This window comes from Sphaeramia orbicularis, chromosome 18 (genome assembly GCF_902148855.1).
Source record: "Sphaeramia orbicularis chromosome 18, fSphaOr1.1, whole genome shotgun sequence".
Taxonomy (NCBI): Eukaryota; Metazoa; Chordata; class Actinopteri; order Kurtiformes; family Apogonidae; genus Sphaeramia; species Sphaeramia orbicularis.
This window is the reverse complement of record NC_043974.1, coordinates 32,979,386-32,993,264: the sequence shown is the minus strand read 5'-3', so window position 1 is coordinate 32,993,264 and position 13,879 is coordinate 32,979,386.

Sequence of the window (13,879 nt, the reverse complement as noted above, 5' to 3'; positions counted from 1 at the left end):
CATATTCACTACAAACTGTACAAGCTGCCATCTTGGCCAGGTCACCCTTTAAAAAGAGATCCCCCTTCTCAACGGGTCCACCCTGGTTGAATAATATTAAATAAATGGATTAATAAAAATCAACTAGTACTTAGCTCATGAGCTGGTAAAATTATGTAACAGTTTGCTCTGAAATATGACTACTACATAATGAAGGAAATGACCGTCTTTGCCTTTGACTCCTTGACCGCCTTTGGCTTTTGCTTTTGCTCCAGCTCCGGCTCCTTCACCACCTTTGGCTCCTTGAAATAAAAATCCACTAGTATTTAGCTCTTGAGTCAGTAACAGTAGATAACCGTTTGCTCTGAAATATGAATCAAAGAAATGCTCATCACCTTGACCATCTTTGGCCTCTTGACTGACTTTGGCTTTTGCTCCTTGACTGCCTTTAGTTCCTTGCCTACTTTTACCCTCTTAGCAGCTGGTCTCTTGGGGTTTTCTGCTGTCCTTTTGACTGTTTTTTTTTTATCATTCTTCTTCACTGATGCTTTCCATGGTACCATTCCTCCATTAGAAGATGTTGAAGTTTCTTGGGTTGGCACAGACAGAGGCCAGGCTAACGGCTAGCTGGTCCAGTGAAGTTGTAGAGGCAGTCTGTAGGTAACCAGCTGTGATGGATTGGATGATGTGGTTTGAACAATACTCTTAGCTTACAGTAGTGATGGTTTGATGGTGACAATGGCAGTAGACGATGACAGAGATTAGCAGTGACAGCAGCTTGGAGTGGCATGAATAATGGTAAGCGTTAGCATGGACAGTGGTGACATCTTCATTGCCGGGCAACCCAGGCCACTTCCTCCAACACAGCACAAGCCCAGGCTGTAGCTCGGTGTACTCAACTTAGAAACAGATCCGATGTGGACAGTAGACTGAACAACAATGGTGAGGGAAGATTTCTCAGCAGCCTGCTCCTGGGGGTACTGCACCAGCAGAAGTCTGGGAGAACAGAGCACATAAAGGTGTCAGCACGCTGACCCTAGACATAACAATAGAGCTAGAGAAAAAACAGCAAACAATAGTGGCGGACTCTCCTGTACTGGTTTGTTCAGTGAGACATGGAAGACGGGGTGGACCTAGAGTGTGGGGGAGCAGCTTGAGCCACGCTGCAGCTAGGTTAATAATCATCGCAGTCTCATAAGGGTTGATAAACCAGAGAGCCAGGGAGCCAACTTCTTACTTTCCACCTGCACAGGATATAATCAATCCACGGCAGCTGGGTGCACTATGACGAAAAGTGATGGGAAGTGACCCCCCCCCAAAAAAAAACAAAAAACAAACAACAACAACAAAAACCCACAAACTGTCATATTTTATTATATGTCCACAAGGACATCTAAAAATATAGAAAAAGAACAGATTCTGTGTGGAAAAAAAAAAAAATATATATATAATTTAAATTACATAGACAATAGCCTGACAATAGCCTATTGTCATGTGATGTGAGTACGTGCTCACGTTTCCAATTTGCCATTCCTGAACTTGTTAAATGAATGATCCTCTTTAAAACCTTTTTGCAAAAGGCTGTTGTTCTCTGAATTTATCAGCCAACTTCTTTTCACCACTAACTAATGTCTTCTTCAACTATTGGTGGTGGCAACTTCTCCCATCACTCTCATTACTACTGAAACAAAGTCAGGTTATACCTTACTTGGTCCTCTGCGAACCAACTCTGTCCAAATCCTGTCAGTCAGAGGTGAGGGCCAATTAGCAGGGACAGTTCACAGAGGCCCATGCTCAGCAGTGGGACTCAGTGGGGGTTCAGCTGCAGGCATTTCTATTGGACAGCATATTGGCACATTATTCAAAGCACATAACAGTGGAACATAACACATAAGCCTATTCAGACATGATCAGAAATATTAAAATCACGTAGAATAACTATTATCTGGTCAAAATGTTTGCAGGAAAACAGACACAAAGACACACATTTGCAAAAACCCACCTGAAGGATCCTCCTGCTGAGGAGAAGTAGAAGCAAACCAGTCTTCATCCCTCAGTATCAGATAGTAGTGGAGACACTGTCACTGAAGGCATAGATGGTGGCTGTTCCTCAGGTGTCCAGATCATTCCAGAGGCCTGTGTAGCTGAGGAGGTAGATGGCAGCTCATCATCTTGAGGCACTGAGAACATTCCAGAAGCTGAGGGGGTAGATGGTGGCTCATCCTGACCAGTGCCATGGGATGAATGATCCAAAATATTTTAGAAGTGCCCCTGAAATTGCATGAAAAGGCAGTAAGTATAACTCTGAATGTCTGATACAAAACATCCATGAATTGTACATTTAAATAAACATACCATTACATACTATTAATGTCTGTGCTTACATGCTATTAATCTAACTTTCAGGGAGGAACAGGGCACACTTTCAGAGATGACTTGTTAAGATATAGGCTACCTTTATCACAAATAGAGTTTTAGCAATTAACAAAAGTTCAGCTTTGAAACTATTTTACAGCATTGCAAATTCCATTAGCTTATTACAGGACAGAACCTGATGACGTTAACCCAAATGATTGATATAAATACTAACTGAACTTGTAGCACTAACAGTCTAGTTGCACGACATTATTATGGCGAAATTATATATCATGTTTGTTAGTTCAACCAAAATATTGTAGTAGAGCAGAGCAAGCATCATAGAAAAGCTAACAAACATAACCCACCTAATTAACCTTAGCCCTGTTTTCATGACGTGTAGTTATATGGAGAGAACATCTATATATCTTTGTCTTTTGCCCATTTCTCCTCTTCTTTTCTGGCACCATTGCAGCAAACAGGGGTGCCTATACAACAGAGGGGGTGTCACTTTGCTAATTTTACTAAATTTTACTGTTAGTTAAGACATTTCAATACCCTTGGGCCTATATCATTTTGCCAGTTTACCTTAGCGGTGGGTGTGTGTGCCATGTTGACAGTCCCAAATGACTCTTTGTAACACAAAATGGGGTTCTGTTTAGTTGGAATTGTAATGTGTGTCAAGTCCCCCAGCAAACAGAGCGTTGGGGATGCTGGGATTCTGCAGCCCAAGATACACGAGAGTGTTTCTGTGACTGTTATCCAAAATGAAAGAACTGGCTGGCAATACCAGGTGGTGTGAAGATAATCATCTGTGTGACCCCAGGTGCACTGTGAGCAGATATCTGTGCTAATCAGCCCCATTTTAAACATTTTCCCCTGAGTGATGTGTATTCTGTGAATGGTTTTATATTGTATGAGTTGTAAATTTGTATTGGTGGTCATGGAAAAGATGTTTTTATTGATTTGTATCCAGAAATCCGGGTTGGGAGGTACAGCCAAATCCTTTTTCCCATTTGGTGGTTGGGAGTTTTATGGAGGTTTCTGACAATGAAAAAGTTTATAAATTTTTGAAATTATTTTTTTGGGGGTTGTAATTTTAAAGATTTCTTCACTTAAATAAGAAGACTGTAATTGTTGTTCGATATGTTGATTTTAGATTTAATGATGGATTTTAATTGTTGGTATTGGAGGAATTGGTCTCTTCCACCCCTACTTCTGGATAAGTGTACTACTAAATGATATTAACTGGTTATTTTCAAATAAGTGGTGGAGGTGAGTGATGCCTTTGTGTTGCCATGATGGAAAGTGAACAGGGGTGTTGTACAGCTGGAAGTCTGGGTTGTGCCAAATTGGGGTGAGCCTACATGATGCCAGTGATGATTTAGTGATTTTGTGGGCTTTCCACCAGGCTGTCAGAGTTAAGGAGATTGTGATGTTGTTGTAGTAGTCCTGTTTCTTGATTGACTGTGGTAGAAAATGGGAGGTCTGAGAGTGAGGTAGTTTTACAATGATTCTGTTCTATCTGTACCATGGTATACTGTACTTATCTTATGGATCCATTTGAGTAAATATTGTAATTGATTTGACAGGAAGTAATAAAGAAAGTTTGGTGCTTCAAGGCCGCCCTGTGGTTTTGAGTTCTGTAATGTTGAAAGTGAGATCCTTGATTTTTTTATTTTTCCAGTAGAACTGAGTTGTTAAAGAGTTTAATGTTTGAAACCAGTTGTCTGTGGGGGTAATGGGGAGTAATGAAAATAGGTAATTAATTTGTGGGAGGGTTTTCATTTTAACAGTTGCAATGCGTCCAATGAGAGTAATTCCAACTAAACACAATAACCCATTACTAATTCTCTGACCATCGCCAAGAAAATCATTTTTCAAAACTGGAAATCCAAACACTCCTGCCATATCACCCACTGGACAAATTTACTCTCAGAACACATATCAATAGAAAAAATAACAGCCTACAAAACAAACAATATATCAGCCTTTGAGGAAACATGGAACCCTTTCACAAACTATCTAAAGTCCACCCAGAACTTGTACCAAAGCAGTAACCAAACCACAGCCATGTACAGGATCACATATCAGACCACATCCAAACCCATAACAAACATTTTTTAATTTACATCATCCACATTAACTTCATTCTTTCTCTCTACCTCCACATACAGACAAACCAGGATCCCTGCTCCCCTTCATTCCACCTACACTTCTTTCTCCCCCTTTCTCTCCCCTCCCCTCTTTCTCTCTTCAACCAAGCCCCCCCCCCCCCCGGCTTTTTTTTTTTTCTTTCTTTTTTTTTGGATTAGAAAGTAATATTTTATAGTTATCATTATCATCATGTATCATTATTATTATCATATTGCTATTTACATTTCTGATCTTTTTCATTGCAATATGACGTTGTTTGTCAATACTCTGTCGTTGTTGTTTTTTGTTTGTTTATTTGTTTGAGTTTCCTTTTGTTTATGTGTTGTTTTTCTGTCCACATTGTCTTGTTAACTATCACCAATAAAAAAACAAAAAACAAAAAAAAAAAAAAACACAAAACAAAATGGGGTTTCTTCAGAGTGAATCCTCCACTTGCCAAGCAGCCTGAGTTTCCCGGCATCTTTGAACTTGACTGACCTAAAATCATAATAAGGAGACATTTACAAACATTAACTACAAAACTGGGGGGGACAGGGCAACTAAAACTGACAGTCTAATGTCACATGATGTTCCACATACCACTTGTGGAATGAAGTGTGACTCTTTTGTGGTTTTTCCAAGAGGGTTTGTGAGTTCTTCCTCAGAGTTCATGATAACTCTCAAATAGCTTCCACTTCAGTTAACTATTTTGCCTAGATAAGGGCAGCCAGGGCAAATCTGTAAAACATTAACACAAAGTGGAAAGACTAATTTGAGTTTGCCAGCGTTTACGTTAATGTTACTTCTTAGTTCACTTTGAAACTATACAAGTAACACCCCACTATTTGGGTTCACATCTGGATAACACAAATAAAGTCTGTTCATTCTACAAAACTAGATGATATACTTAAATCTTGATTAATACATCTGTACACAAATGGGTTTCAAAAAATGTAGCAGGTTTACTTATCCCCTTTAAAATCCAACAAAATCCTCAGGAACCTGACTAGAATGTTAAAGTTAACTTCAGTAATGTGTAGCATCCCACTATTTGTGACCTCACTTTACAATAATGCAAATTAATCACAAAACTGACATGCTTAAAACTTATCCCTCCATCATTGAAAGCGATGTGATCAGTCAGTTTTACTTCTCGACCAGGCTGGTACACAACACAACAGTGACACAGAATGTAACATGTAACCCAGCCCCCACGAGAAAAAATATAGGAGTCCCCTCTGGAAAAGTTACTTGGAGCTTTTTTCTTTTTTACCCTGTTCCTGTACAGCAATTTGGCCTCCAATATAAGTATACTGGTGCCACGAGTGCTTGACAGTTTTGATCTAAGCGGGTTTTGAACATGCATTGAATTCTTTTGTTACTGTATGGATATTATCTGATGGGAGAACATAACAGGAGTTATACCACAAACAAACAATGATACAGACCCTGAAACAGAAACAAACAAACAGGCAAAACAGAGCAGACCAGAGCATCTTTAAGCAACAATAATTGTAACAACGGCAGAGGCGGCCTCTGACAAATTTCTCGGGAGGGGCAGCAACTGTTATGTATTCAAGGCGATTCAGTTCAACCCGTTCAATGGTTAAATAATAATAAATAAAAGTCAGATAGCTAACTTTACAGTCTTACATTACATTGTTTAATAATTTGGTTTTCCTGTTCAACCACTAAATGGTAACACCAGACATGAATTGGTACATACGGCGCAGTATTTTTGTATAGATATATCAAGTTAAATGTCTCTGTTATGGAAAAAATATTACTCTACTAATTCGTCTATAATAAAGAAGGATAAGTTCAAACGTTCAGTGTCAAAGAAATCCCTTTATTTGGAGCGCCATAGAAAGAGATACCCCTTAGACAAAGACTGAGATGGTCTGACCCAAAAATACAAATCACCCTGTAGTCTTCTGTCTCCCATGAGAAAATTATGACGTGTGGAAAGTGTTTTGGTTAGTGTCAGGAACTAGAGATAAACCCCTGTGAGAAATGTTGGTTTGGCCTTCTACTGTGGAACAACACAAAAGAGGTCCAAACTGTTCTATAATACACAGTGACATGAATATATCTGAAATAGAGTTAGAAGCCTATATGATATATGAAATATACGAATATATATATGACTATATATGGATATAAGTAATTTTGCCATTACGTCTCAAATACAATACATTTGGTTCCACAATAAAACACTTCCACTGTGGCCATCAACAGATACACTGTCAACTTCTAGTTGCCCTTGAAATCACTGTTAGCACAGTCTACAATTTATAGCCATCATGGATGACATAGTGATAATAATATCAAATCATACTGTCATCAAAACTGTAAATTAATCCAGTCCTTCCAGAACATATTCAGAATATATTCGGCTGACAATAAGCAATCAATACAACCTATTTACAATTCAGCATTTGGAGAGTACACATAATACAACTCATCATTTAATAACACACTCATCACTTGTATTGAAATTTTGCTTTTTTTTAAGCAGGCAAAGTGATCAGTTACCCTCTCAATGAATAAGGTGTGTTCCTGACAAGTTCTCTCACCATGGAAAGCATGATCAATGCATTCAGACATCCCTGTCCCATTGTATTTCTCAGGAATGTCTTGATTATTCTTGTGTTTAGATATGTTACTTGAATTTCAAAATACAGAATGATAATACACACAGGTATTCACACACACACAAAAAAGAAAATCAAACAAAACCCTTGTGACCCTCCCAAACCCCTTGCTGTCACCAGATACCTATGGATATACAAAGTGGCACGTGTAGAAAAAAATAAATTACATATCACAGAGTGTTACATTACAAACATACATCTTGACTTGTTAAGGACCTTGTACATGTGTAGTAGATTGTCCAAAGAGGTTAAGAAAGATTTTCACACTTTATGAACCTTGTCTTGATTCTTCTTAAGGGGAGAAACTCCTGTCAGCTTCAATCTGCAGTCTCCCAACGCATGCTGTGTGTATCATCCGAGCACGCATCAGTGTGTATGACAAAATCACGCTGGAGCAAGCCCTCCCCCGGGGGTCCATAAAAATTAATGTAGGGTCCAAAATTGAAAAAAAAAGAAGCTCACCATAAGTCTATGAGAGGCATCTGGGGTGATTTTCAATCAGACGTGAAATCGCCCCAATGGGGCAAGGATGCTGGTGGAAAGTGACATTGAAGGTTGAATTGAATGTCAACCGCAATATTCAGGCTGCTGACCAGACAATAATATTCAGAGGTAGACCGGCAAAGTAAACTCGTTTCTCTCTTTTTTTTCATGTGGTTTAAGGAGGGCGATGCATTTCTTGCTCAAATATGTGCCAGCCGGCCCCTGGAACAACAGGAATAGAACCAAGTAACAACAACAATAAATAGTAACAACAATAACGTAACAACAACAAAAAGTAACCATATAAACAGTACGACAAACAATAAAACAGTAACAGGAATAAACAGTAACAACAACAATAAATAGTAACAACAATAAACAGTAACAACAATAAAAATAAACACAATAAACTGTAACAACAACAATAAATAGTAACAACAAATAAACAGTTACCAACAGGGCGAGGTCAAGGGTGTCACAGATGGACAGTCCACTACTTTTTCATTCATAACTTTTGAACCAGATAAGTTTAAGACAAATTATTACACATAATTGGAAAGGTCTAAATGCCATCGTAAACATACTCAGAGGGCAAAATTTAGTTTCAAATATTTTTAAATGAAAAATATCAAAGTACTGGTCGCAGATGGACAAAAATAGTGGCTATTTTTTGCAAGAATTACAAAGTTCTCAAAAGTGAAGTTCCTATGACATTTTCATCCTGAAACGTATTCAGTGTATACCTTAAACCCTCTATTTTACAACCTAATAATTGTTTAGAGAAAAAATATTTTATCACACCTAAATAGCAAGAGTTTTGACAAATGGCAGCGTCATGGATGGACAAAGCCAAAAATGTCATGGATGGACAACAAAAGTAAATATCAAATTAAACATTTTTTAATTTCAATGATCAGTATCATATTCGGTTTTTTTTTTGTTTGTTTTTTTTACAATATTTATGACATATAAATAATATTAACATTATATTCAAATGTATTTTGCATGGATTATGCATTCATTAATTTAAAACATTGTATGTTTAGAATATAATATAAATAATATAATAGTCGAATATCAATGTATTTGGAATAAATTTAGTTTATTTATGACAGTTTATAAAATGACCTAGAATGATGGCAGAAACCTTTGTCACTTTCCAAACATTCAAACTCCTCAAATTTTTTTTTCACAAATTTCATCTCAAAATATATTTTCTTGAAAATATAAGTAATTACCTACCCAAAAATATAAGTTTGGTGTACATTATTGTAATAAAATTTTTGTGACCAGATGTTTTTTTTTAACCTTCCCTTGACCTCGCACAAACAACAGAAAGAACATCAGTGAATTTGAAGAACAAAATAGTTCAATATCACAATAACCAGGAGCAAACAACAAAATAAAAAATAAAAAAAGTAAAGATAGAAACAGAATAACATTGGTGACTTTGAAGTTAAATTATTCAAAGGCAGTGTAACCCAAAGGTAACAGTCAATAAATGTACATCTGGATGCAAGTTTGAGCATGCATTTGAGAGAGCATGAGGATGGAAAAAGTTGCTAGATTTGTCATTAGTCACTTTTGAAAAAAAAAGAAAAGTTTCCAAGAGGATTTGAAAAGTCACCAGATTTAGCAGGAAAGTCGCCAAGTTGGCAAACTGGGTCTGAGCTGCGGGTACAGCAGCTGGAACTGTGGCTCAATCAGCAGCTGGAACTGTGGGCTCAGACTGGAACGAAGACTGCCTGGATAGATTAGCCTTTTTCATTGTACATACAATGGAATTAGGAGGTGGGTTGCTGGTGGAGATGAGCTGTAGGTATGGTGAGTAGAGGGAGGGTGAGAAGCAGCAAGACCCTGTGCCGACGATGACATTTGCTCCTTGACTGCCTTTGGCTTCGGCTCCTTGACCGCCTTTGGCTCCTTGACCGCCTTTGGCTTTGGCACTAGGGCTGCACGATTAATCGATTTTAAATCAAAATCGGATTTTTTAATTAGGACGATTTTTAAAATAGGGAAATCATCAAATCGATTTCATCTCTCTCGTGCCTCCCGGCCGCGTGCCCACGGGCTACCGTAGGCTCGTCCTCCTATCTGTGAGAGCGGTCTTTCCCTGAAGTCCATGTAATGACCACGGTCGTTAAATCTGTTAATGAGCCTGCAGTAGTGATATCAATGTAAGCCATAGTTTCGCAGATCCCGCAAATGAAATATAGCTGCATGGGGGTCACTCATCTTACGTTGTCCCGGATCTGTACCGTACTGTCTTCTTCTGATCCAGGTAGCGGGTCAGCAGCCTCAGCAGAGGAGCTCAGACAGCCCTCTGCCCAGACACATCTACCAGCTCCAGAGATGTAACCCCTCCAGTGTGTCCTGGGTCGGTCTGTTCCACGCACGGATCCCCCAGTTTAAATAGAACCCGCATGGGGATCACTCATATTATGTGGTCCACGCACGCACGACTGATGCCTGTCACTGATTTACATTGGTATCACTTCTGTGGGCCCAGATACCCCAAAAAGAAAAAATAAATAATAATAATAATTTATTTCTCTTAGCTGCTAAATTTTTCATTCACAAATCTAAGTTCTGTAACAAAAAACTAAATATTTATTTTTTTGAAAGATGTTGAACTTTATTTAAAGCTGTTCGATATATCTGGAACCAAAAAGGCTATAAAAACCATCAGTATTTGCTCTGATTTGGACATTGTATTGTAGTGTATTCCCCCTGGCAAACTTGTTATGTTATTTTCTTGTTGTATACCTTGTTTGTATACTCTACTTCATTCAATAAAGATTTTAAAGACAAAAAAAACACAACACAAACTTCTGTGGGTTCATCACGTGATACCATCACAGATTTGAGGTTGGAGCAGTGCCTTGTATTGCGGGCTGCTCACAAAAATGACATGCTGACTTCTGTTGTCTTCTGTAGTTTTACCCAAAAATTGAAGTTGAAAATTTTAGAGAAAATTTTTTTAGAGAAAAAAAATCGAGATTTCATTTTTGACAAAATCTTGCAGCCTTATTTGGCTCCTTGACAGCCTTTGGCTCCTCGACGCCGTTGGCTCCTCGACGGCCGTTGGCTCCTCGACGGCCCTCTGGCTCCTTGACGGCCTCTGGCTCCTCGACGGCCTCTGGCTCCTCGACGGCCGTTGGCTCCTCGACGGCCGTTGGCTCCTCGACGGCCCTCTGGCTCCTCGACGGCCTTTGGCTTTTGCTCCTTTACTGTCTTTGGCCCCTCGACCACCTTTAGCTCCTGTCCATGTTACCCTCTTAGCAGCTGTCTTTTGGGATTTTCCACTGCCCTTTTCCTTTTGACTGGTTTTTTTATCATCCTTCTTCACTGATGGTCCCATACCTCCATTAGAAGATGCTGAAGTTTCTTGGGTTGGCACAGACAGAGTCCCTGGTATCATTCAACTCTATCTCCTGTAATCTGGGTAAGTCGCTTTAATCCTTTCATCGTCTGTAGGAGTTTGAGGAACTCTTTGCAGGTGTTCTCTCCTTTATCCATGATCTTATCTACCAGCTGAATAACATGCCCTTCATCAGTTTCTTTGCAAATGTTTTTGAGGTTTTTGTAGTCTTTATCTGTTATCAGATTTTTTTCATAACTTTGTCAAGGATCAGCTGGCGGTCTGCTGACAGGATGCTTTTGAAGATCTGTTTTATTGCGTCGTATAGTGTCTTTGGCAGGCTGCTGACTCTGAGAAAAGAAAAGAAAACAAATTGTATGCAGATGTGTACATATTCATATTGAAAATAGGGATAATGAATTTTTTGTGAGGAATTTCTTTTTTTGCTTAACGATGAATTCTGTATTTTATCTAGAAATTATTAGCAGTTATATTATAAACGGTGGTGATGAGAAATCATAATCATAATAGCCAATCTAAGGAGACTAACGCAAGTTAATGTTGGTAGAGTATAGGTTTAACCCTCAAAACTCCTAAACAGCAGTCAGTGGCCACAAGCACATGCTGACTCTGAAATTTAGAAAAATATTCATTTGGAAGTCATCACAAAAATAAAATCCACCACGGCTGACAGTGATGGGGGGGGCAGCACTCAATCACTGTTCAGTTTGGTTGTTACTTCTGAGGAGTTTTTGATCTCCCTGTATTCTGCCTTTGAAAGAAGACCAGTGTTGTGTTTTGTGTTTTTCCTCCATTCACTTGATTCTGTCTGACTCTTTGGTTTTGTGGGTCCGAAGAATTTGTCTTGTCCATTCTTTAGATCAGTGGTTCTCAAACTTTCCAGTAGAGTACCCCCTGAAATATATATTTTTAGCCAAGTACCCTGATCCTTCAGCCTTTTGATTGAAAATGGGGCAAAATATGTTCCTGTGCTAAAGGGTGTTTTATTTTCAAACATTGAAAACAAACATATATTTAACTGTAATATATTAAAAATAACACGTTTATAAGTATAGTAATAATAATAATGTATAAATTTAAGTAATACATTTTGTGTGCTGCATATAAACTGAAAAGTGTCCTCTTTCATTAATTAACTGGTCCTTAATGAATACATGAACCTTTCATCAACAAAAAATAATTGCTTAATTACTCAAAAAAACTCATCTTGGATAATATGAAATAGAATTGTTCTTAAAATGTTACCAAAGCTTAGGGGTCTGAGTTTGTAAAAATATTGAAATTCAGCATTAATTCTCATGATTACCTCCACCAGGAGGTATGTGATCACTTTGCTTTGTGTGCGTGTTTGTTTGTTTGTTAGTAAGATAACTCAAAAAGTTATGGATGGATTTTCATGAAATTTTCAGGAAATGTTGATACTGGCACAGGGGAAGAAATTAAATTTGGTGGTGATCGGGGCGGGGGGGGGGGGGGGGGGGGTGCAGATCTATCTTGGCGGAGGTTTGTGCTCTCTGAGTGCTTTTCTTGTTCATTTTGTATTCACTACATGGTGGCCTATTTAATAGATATTTCCAAAAAAATACAAGTACCCCCTGGGCTTCTTCCACATACCCCCATTGAGCAAGACTGCTTTAGATAGTTGATGGGTGGTGAGGGTTTCTTCCCCTAAACACTTTTTAGAATCTGTTCTTGGCTCATATGTGTAGTGTTTCTGTCAGTTTACCTTTGTTTCTTCCAAAACCTTGGCTTTGGCAAACATAACACTCGCACTCCGCAACATGTAAAGATGCATCATGTGATTGTCAGTCCCTTTTCTGTAGAATGCAGAATTCCATTTTTCCACTGAGTGATGGTCCATCCCAGCTGCGTCTACACTGTAAAAAAAAGATACCCCATATCTAATCAATAAAAAATAAGGCAACACATTACAAGCAATATTATTAATTACATTTCACTCTGTTTGGTATTGAGTAAATGTAAATTAAATGAAGACCTTAATAGTGTAGAAGGATTCTCTGTGTCTTCTCTGTGTCTATGACATGAAGGTGTGTGAGCCTGCAGGTGCAAGCTGGTGGTAAGGGATTTGTGATAGAAGTTTTCTCTGTGCCTGTGATATGATTTCTCTGTGTGTGATATGAAAATGATTTCTGAGTCTGAGATATGAGATTTGTAACCTGCAAGTGTGGGCCCAAGGCCATTGGTAGTACGCCCAGACCTACTAGTGGCACAGTAGGCGCGTGTTTGGGCATGTGTCTGCACAGCTGACACTGACTAATTGCTAAGAGAAAAAACGACTTAGTGTGCGTGTATGTAGGCAAGTGGGGTAAACAAGATAGATATGCCTGACCAAAGATAATTTTAATGAGAAAACAAGAGCTTCTGAAGTCAGTTGAAATCATAAGATAATTTTTGCCAGTGGACAACACCTAGAAACTGCTAGAAGGTCGGGCAAAAAAAGGGTAATAAAGGCTGTGGGTTCAGGGGATGTTAACCATTCTTTGAAAAATTGTTCTATGTGTTTACTTTGTGTGCTCATAAATAAACGCATGAAAAAGGCTACTGACGACTGGCTGGGTCAACTCTATTTTTTGACTTCAAGTGTGAGTTTTTATTTTCTATTAAAATAGGACTTAGTGTTAAAATTACAGTAAATTAGTGTTAGAATATAGTGATTAGCTGATTTTTGATGGACGGAAAACCCACAACAATAGTTATCCACTTAATATGAGTAGATTCGAATGCTAAACAAAATGGAATTAATTAAAACCTAAACAAACGTATTGAGTTGATACGAAAAAGATAAACCTTCTTAATGTGTAAATAGTACGTATAAAAAATTCTTTAATTCTACATTTCAGTGATATATATTTGAGCAATAATCGTCTAC